This window comes from Odontomachus brunneus, unplaced genomic scaffold (genome assembly GCF_010583005.1).
Source record: "Odontomachus brunneus isolate Ranch 3 - 2012 unplaced genomic scaffold, Obru_v1 Obru_scaffold_091, whole genome shotgun sequence".
Classification (NCBI taxonomy): domain Eukaryota; kingdom Metazoa; phylum Arthropoda; class Insecta; order Hymenoptera; family Formicidae; genus Odontomachus; species Odontomachus brunneus.
Window position 1 is genome coordinate 1,264,363 of NW_022639541.1, and position 8,894 is coordinate 1,273,256.

Genomic DNA, 8,894 nt, shown 5'->3' on the forward strand with positions numbered 1-8,894 from the left:
GCGGGGGGGGGGGGGGGGGGAGCGTCAGCACGAGAGAAACGGGCCCGGGGCAACGACACGTCGTACATTCGAAGGTATGTTGAGTCATTTATTATGCAGGAAAATAAAAAATTTTGTATTTTCGGGTGTTTGACGATTCTCTCGAGAATAGGGAGACACTCGAGTCGAAATTTAGGTCGGCATTCATAACATGTAGTTTGATTAATAATTAGTTTCGTGAATCTGTGATTATTCATCATATATTATGCGATAAGAAATATCGATCCAAATGATCTAAATCTGTAATTATGTTCTTAGTGAAAAAGATGCTGAATAATTTACAGCTATAAATATCGACCTTTGTATTTAATGTGAATTTCGCAAATGCTATTTTTTGTGTCTAATAATGTTTCTTGCATTATAAAGCTTTTATCATAAATTTATAAAATTTATTATGAATTATATTCTCTCTCTCTCTCTCTCTCTCTCTCTTTCTCTATCTATCTATCTATCTATCTCTATCTATCTCTCTATCTCTATCTCTATCTCTCTCATAAATTTGTTAATATTTTCTATTCGCTTTTGTTTAGCTGTTTTATTATACTAAAGCTAAATTTCAATTTTAATTAAAGCACAGCATTATTGGATACTCAATTGTTTTTTTTACTACATTGTTTTTTTTTTTTACTAGCTATTTACTTACTACTTTTTTACTAGCTATTTTTTTACTACATTGTTTTTTTTTTACTAGCTATTTACTTAGCTATTTTGTTTCCATTTGAATTTTCTTTATATTTGTTTATCTCACATTCTTAGTTCGAAGTTTAGTAAATTACATAATTAGTACACTGTTTATTGACATCCAAAATCAAATGCTAACAAAATTATTGAGATAATTGAATATTAATAATTCTGATATATTTTTCATCGCGTCTGAGTACAATTTAACGTAGAGAAAACATAAGTAATTATCATCAACGAATAATTATCATCATAGAGTACGGTAATAGTATACGTATAATGTTATATACAGAAATTTTATACTTATTCTTCAAATTCGGTGGAATTTGCAGGATAAATATAGAATAAAATTTTCGACTTGGGTAAGATCCAACTCAATATCGCGATACGCTTTTTGTATATATTTTTATTCTTTACTCTCTTTTACTCCTTATTATTGATTTTTCGACAACAACAAATGGACGCAAGCGCGTGCTCTCATTCATGTGGTAAACAAACCACGAAGATAATAGAAAGATAACAAAGTTTCATCTTAGTTTAGAATAAATCAATTTCTAAAGCGAATGAAACGAATTTTTTTCGTCAATATTTATACTTGAATAAATTATTTTGATAACACACACATTTTTTAAAGATTTTTTGTTTTCATTACTGGACAAATCGCGATTTTCTATCGAAAGTTTTCGTTAGAAAAGAATCAACTTCTGTGAGCAAAGATAACGAGTGACAAAAAAATTCTATCCAGTCTTGGTTAGGAAAGAATAAAATTCTAAAGCGAATCAGATGAATTTTGTCAATATTTTTATACCCGAATAAATACAATATAAATTATTTTGACAACACAAGCGTATATATACACACCTGAACGATTCTTTATTTTCATTGCTGAACAAAACACGATTTTCCATCGTGTTTTCATTACGTAATGGATGACAAAGAAATCATATCCAGTCTTGGTTAGGAAAAAATGAAATTCTGAAGCTACTAAGACAAATTTCGCCAATAATTATACATGAATAAATGTACTAAAAATAATTTATACAAATATAAACGCATATAAACGGTCCTCCGTTCGTGTTGCTGAACAGATCGCGATTTTCCACGATTCCGTTAGAAAAATATCGACTTTCGCGAAATGATCAGGTGGCGGATATCAAAAGAATTCGCGTCCTCCCGTCAACAAACGTTCCTCCCTTGATAGAACGAGTCAAGAGAGGGTATTATTTTTCCCGAGTTTACAACAAACGGGGGGTGCGCGCGAGCGATGTTATTTATTTAAAACGCGTCCGCCAGTGAATTTTAATTTCCGCATTTGCAGCGCGCGCTCGATATCGGCGACGGCGATCCGTCTGGCGATCGGGCTGAAATCGCACAACATGAATTCGACAGGAACGAACGTCGAGAGCGAACGCGCATCAATGATGCCGAACGTAACACGGCGTCAATTGCTGATAGCGACGCGTGTGTGATAGGTCCGTACACGGGTGGAAAAATAAATACATAAATTAATGAGTCCGTGGTATGTAGAAGCGCGTTCGCAGCTGCTGAGCGAATCCTACTTCCATATATCGAAGCATTTGCAGTTTTCTCGCGGGCATTTTCGTCAATGCATCTGTTTCTCGGCGGAGAAGCATCATCTTCTCATTTTTTCTAACGAAAAATAAAATCTATTAATGAGTTTATTTTAGGCGCAAAAAACAACATTTACAACTGCTATACAAACACGATTCCTGACTTCTCGTATTGAAATGTTTACGATTTTTCGCGATGCATCTTGACCAATGATTTCATCTGCTTTTTCACGAAGGGGTGATGCTTTCTAACAAAAATAAACGCATAAATAATTTCATGGTGGATAAAAGTGCGGTTGCTACGCGAACGCGGATCGTGGTTTGAAGTATTGGCGTTCATAATTTTCCCGCGATACATCTTGATCGACAAATGTATCTTCTTCTCAACAAAGAAGCGTGTTATATTCTTTGCCTTTCTAAAAATAGATTCCGCGATATCGAAAAATGCTTACACTTGCTACGTGAGCGCAATTTGAAGTATTGAATCGTTAATAATTTTCTCGCGGTGCAGCTTGCCCAATGAATCTACCTGCCTCTCAACAAAGAAGCACTACCTTCTTTCTCTTTCTAAAATTAATTAACGCTTTCGCGGCATTGAAAAGTGTTCGCGGTTGTTGTGCGAGGGTGGATCGTAGTTTCAAATACCGAAGCGTTTATAATTTCCTCGTGATGCATTTTGACCAACGCATCTGCTTGCTTCTCGACAGAGAAGCATTACTCTCTCTCTCTCTCTCTCTCTCTCTCTCTCTCTCTCTTACTAACAAAACAAAAAGTAAGTAAATAAACAAAATAAAATCTCAGCCAAATTACAGGAGGCCGCGCTATCTAAACGAAATGCAAATGTATGCAAACGCAAATTCACCCAGACAATTCGACGACGACGGTATCTCACAGCTCTCGTGCGCGCGCTTGCATCGTTCCTTTAGCACGGTGAAAAATCCGCGACGGTGTCCGAAACCGGCTCACGAGTTTCTATTTATAATAACTTTCTGAGAGTGTGGTCGCGAGAAAGACAGAGAGAGAGAGAGAGAGAGAGAGAGAGAGAGAGAGAGAGAGAGAGAGGAGAGAGCAAAGAGAGAGCGGAGAAGTGCCAGTCGCGGTGTGTGGTCCACGGCGTGTTTCTCCTCCTCCTTTTCCCCGGAATAAAAAGACCAGCCGGTGTAATCGTTTCCTTGGGCTGCGCGCGGGACACGTCGCCGTCCCCGCGCCGAAAATCCCGCGTTCGCTCCGCACGACTCATGACGACGTGGTGCGTCGAGCGCAGGGTCCGTTAAATCGAGCACGGCGAGAGGAGAGACAGCGTGGCGAACTTAAATTTTCCACCGCGGGCCGCGCGCGAAATTAGTGTGACAGCGCGCGGGCTACTCGCCGTTATCTGCTCGCGCGCGCGTTAACGCGTCTGCATTATGCAAACGATCGATCCGGAAGATTGACGGCCGCCGTGCGGAACGACGATTCGCGCCCGGCGATCGACGAACGGCTAAGGGACTCTCGTGACAAAAGCACCGTCCCGCGCCCGCCACGGGCGGAATTTAATCTCGCCGTGTGCAGAAGAAAGGGAGACGTCGTTATTAGCGTTTCAACGACGGCGAGGACGACGATATCGGCCGCGGTTGCCGCTGAAATCCCTCCAATCGCGGCGGCGCGCGGAATTTTTACCGCGATGAGTTACTTCTCAGTTTTCGGCTCGATGCGATGCATAGGCAATTTCTTGGGGATTTAATTGCGATCCAGCCCGATAAGTAGTAGTAACATGCATATAAAGTTATTATGACTAAAATTATAGTGAAATTATATAAAATTAATTGACTAAAAAATGGTTGTCTTGACCATAATTTATAACAATTATTTCTCTATACGATTATAGTTACAAATACTAAACATTTTGCTCTTAGTGGAGTATTGTAATGGGACAATGAATTTTGCGACAATTTGGACATTCTAATGGAATCCTATGTATCTGGGAAAATCTCGGGAAATTTCTCCGCGGAAAGTTCAGAGCGCGTTATGCGCGTTTTCCTTAATTACGTGAAATTATTCGATACTCCCAAGTTTTTCCGTGCGGCGCGCACGGCTCAGGTACCGCGTGCGATCTCATCTGTGCAATTAGACATTCAGATCGTAGAATATCGGCGGTTCGTCGACCTTGCCAAGGCGCGGAGGTTGGACGGGAGAGAAAGGGGAGCGGGAGGTGGAGGAAAGATGGGGAAAGGGGGGAAGCCATTGAATGAAATTATTCCCGGGACGGGAGCAACGCGGTATAACGCTTCGTCCCTTAATCACGTCTTCTCGATTTCTGCTCGTTAAACTCGCCTAAAAAATTCCGCTTTTGTAAGGCGGACCGGGCGTTCGCGAATTAAAACGGGCGGCCGTGCGCGAGAAAGCGCGCAGGGCGAACTTTGCGAACTAGTTCTCCACGGACGAATAAATAGCGAAGTGCAGAACCCCGCCGACGGCGGAACGGAACAGGCCGGGACGGGATGGGACGGGCTTTGTTGGCGACGTAAAATATATATATTTACGTTCTCTCGAGAGCTAAACGCCGCGACAATGAGTCCGCACGACGACGACGACGACGACGACGATGGCGACGAGGGCTGGTGTATCTCAGCCGGGGCGTAAGATCGAGCGCGAGCCGCGCCTCTCGCGCAATAAATGTTATCGCGATGGACTGCAGCCGGGCGAAACTACCTCTTTAAGACACACCATAGTGTTTCTCCTTGGCGAAATCGGCAAGACGGCCCCGACACTTACCAATCGAGTCTATTTCTCTTTCTCTCTCTCTGCCCCTCCCCTCTTCTCTCTCTCTCTCTCTCTCTCTCTCTCTCTCTCTCTCTCTCTCTCTCTCTCTGTCTCTCGCTGTCTGTCTGTTTCCAGCATTCGCTCGTCCGCTATCTCTGTGGGCCGCGAGATACGCGAGTACCGCGGGATTAAACGGCTCTCGGAGACCTGGACTGCTCGGATTCGATTGTTCGATCGTTCCGTTCGCGAGAGAAAAATACGTCGGTTCATTCCGCGGTCCTAGAACGTTCATCAACGCGTCGTCTGCGCGCGGCGAGCAATTGCGCGTGTACACCGAAATTATTAACATCGAATTTCTTACCCAAGATTGGGGTGTATCTTCCAGTGTATAGAGAGACATAAGTGAAATAAATTGCTTTTATTTCTTGCTTCAACTTACGCCAAGCTTACTCCGCGTATTGTAGAAGGGCCTTCGCAACAGACATCTCGCCCTGACGCGTTCGCGAAAAATCAAGAAATTTCGTAGTATTTTCCTAAATGCAAGATTTCAATCATAATATCCAACTTTATTTCAAAATAGATTATCCTACTACGATATTAATTGGGAATTTCTTTCTTGTCCCAAACATGGATTCTTTGTCTAGAATCTGTCTAGGATATATTGTCTAGGATTATTTAGATATCAGTAAATACTCAAAATATTTCATATATTCTAAATTTTAGTTTAAAATGTAAACCAGAAAAAATTGTTGGGAACACATTAGGGATGACTGAATGGGATCTGTTTGGATTTACTCACTTAGAGATTCACATGTTTAAAACGTTACATCTCTAATCGGAATCTGTATAGATTTCCCATTTTGAACCTATTATTGTGAGAAATAGGGTTGGATTCCAATTAGATCCAAAAGTGTTTTCAATATGGGAACTAGATTAGAGGCTACTTTCGAAGTAATGTTCATTCGTTCCCGATGCTCGCGGCGTTTCTGTTCCGATCGTTTGCCGAACTCTCTTTCTCTCTCTCTCTCTCTCTCTCTCTCTCTCTCTCTCTCTCTCATTCACTCATTCTCTCTCTTTCTCGACGTTCAAAGTGTCTGGATCGAAATTGGAGGGCCCACTTTGTGGCGACGGGCGCGAGCCGTGGTAATAATCGTCGACTGCATAACGCGCGGCTTGCGCGACGCCTCTGTCCCCTTTAAACCGCCTGTCTCTCCTTCAACCGCGCTTTTCTAAATTACAGTGCATCAGGTAATGGCTCCGAGTAAGAGCTATTACGAGCCCGTAAAAATCCGCCAACTTGGCGCGTCGCGCACTCTTTCCGTCGTAAATATCCCGTATCGCGCGCGGTTTCCTGCCATTCCTCTATTTAGGAAAATGCTCCGTATCATATTTCCGAGTTGCTCGCGTGTGCGCGTGAAAGGAATGAGGGGGTGGGAAGGTTAATAAGCATCACTTACCATCGGAAAGCCGCGTGATAACGCTAACGATACGCGTTTTACGACGCGCACGGTTACGTAGACAATAACGAGAGAGATGAGCTTGGCGCCCGAAAATAAAGCCTCGCCAACGTCTTCTGATGGTATATGCATCGATGTAATTAGCGCGTAATCGCAGTTTCGCCTCGGCGAATAAATTAGGCGCGCCGCTATTTTGCGCCCCCGGAGCGGAATTGCACGGCGAAAGTCGTCCCGTGATTTCTCAGCCACGTCCAATTTCTCCGCGAACGGTATCTTGCCGGTGTTGCTCCCCTCGCAGCCGAGCATCTTAATTGCACTCATTCTGGGAAAATGCCGTTGAACGGAAACATGAATAAAAGGAACGGCAGAAACGAAAGAACTCGTGGCAACCAGTCGCGCGTCGAAAGGGGCGCGTGGGCGGCTGTGAGACACAGAAGAAGGCTGTTGCCATCTTTTTCCGTATCCCCTTCTTGCTCGATGTTGCGTCAAAAATTTTTCACTCGATAATTGGGAAAGATGCGTCCCATTATCTCTCTTTCTTCCCTCTTCCCCTGACTATCTCTCTATCCTTCTCACTTGCGCGATACGCGTCGGCGGAGGCTATTTATTCTCCCATTCACAGATGATTTATCGCGACTCGCGGCGTTATAATTCAGGTTTTCAATTGCAATTGAAATTAACGAAGGCACTCCATCATATTCGGAGGGATCTTGGCGCCGTTGGAGATGCCCGCCGGGGATTTCCGCGCCGACTGATGACTCGCGCGGGGCATTTTCTCGCGACTCCGCCTTCGCCCCGAGTTTCACGCGCGGCATAACTCTCTATATTTTGTATCTCGCGTGTTTACACACCGGTGAGATTTCTCCCGCGCAACCGACCGACTCGCATCTCCAGCCGCGTGTTGTTTTAATTCGCAACTGAAGCGTTCTCAGTGAGAAAAAAGGTAAGAGAGACAGAGAGTGTCTGTGTGTGTGTGTGTGAGAGAGAGAGAGAGAGAGAGAGAGAGAAGGGTCCGGAAAAATGAGCGCGTGGAAAACTCGACTTGGCGTTCCTCTCCGTTTTGCCCTGCTCCTATTTTTTTCGGAACACACACACACACGCGCGCCCGAAGTGAAAGAGAGGAAGAAAGAGGAACACGGTGGGGCGAAAAAGAAAAATGTGCGTCGTAACCGCGGTAATTCGCAGCGACGGGGGAGGAGGGGGGGGGGAGAGAGGGTGAGTGCAAACGCTCGTCGGCCTATCATCTCGCGAAATTCCGAAGAAAATGGCGGGGTCACCCCTTCCTTCCCGCTCGAATTCTTTTTTCTTTTCCGACAACACACACAGGGCACAAAGGAGAGAGAACGGCGGAGGCTGTAAACGTCCGCAGCACCTCGTCGTACGCGCTCGCTCGTACGCCCGAGGCCGGCCTGTATTAAATTAGATGGTGACGTGCACGGCCGGCACCACGGAGGAGGCGCGCGCGCGATGTGGGGTGCTGCGCACAGCGGAGCTCATCAAGACTCGGAGGCCCATTCAGCCGGTCATTGTCTGCGGTAATGGAATGTATTAATATCGGAGAGCCCGCGGGGCCGTCGACTAACGCTCCGTGTATACCTCTCCCCTTCTCTCTCTTTCCCTTCTCCTCTCTCTCTCTCTCTCTTACACACTCTCGACTCGGTACCGTGCGCGCACCCGGTTCGGTTCTACAACCGCGGCTTGCTGCTGGGCGGGATACGTCCCGTGGGATGGAATATTCGTATAAACCGCCGCTGCACTGCAAACCGCCGGCGAATACCGGGCCCCACGCATTAATATCTAAATACGAGCGAGCCGGCGAGCGAGCGAGGGGGACGGAAGTGCGACGGCGGGAGAGTCAGGGGCTGGCGGGATGGGTGAGGTCGACGGAGGGAGAAGGGATGAGGTAGTTGGCTCTCGCGCGTACTCTGCCAGTTGCATCTCGTATTCATGCGTTGCACTGGCGGCTACCAGAGGCGTTACACGGCCCCAACCCTTTCGCCACCGGCCAGGTGTAATACTCTTTTTAGCTCGGACATGATACGTCAAAGGTCCTTTTGTGATAATTGCGTTAGTGGACGAGGCTCCCGCGAGGCATGTCCGCCGAAGGCGATCCCCTGTTTTGCGCCACGGTCATTTCGCGACTGTTTGCAAGATAGTGGAGGGAGAGAACGAGGGAGGAAGAGGAAGAGAGTGAGATGCACAAGCGCGCGGACCGGGTGGACAGCGGCGGCGGTGGTAGGTGCAAATTAATTCGGAATAGAATTAATTCCACCGTCGTGCGCTCAAACGTGCTCGGCCGGCTCGCGCAAAACAAAAAATTGCCGTTAAATAACGGCGTACGTTAATTAAGCTATACCGCGTTGCGATATATTAATTCGCCGGAAAATACGGCGGTAACGGCGGC

At 45.6% G+C, this 8,894-nt stretch overlaps 1 protein-coding gene across 1 annotated transcript in view; it reads right to left on the bottom strand.

Moving 5' to 3' along the window:
- The window catches only part of LOC116848221 (discoidin domain-containing receptor 2-like), a 254,478-nt gene that overhangs the window by 117,648 nt on the left and 127,936 nt on the right, over positions 1-8,894 (bottom strand). The window lies entirely within an intron of this gene.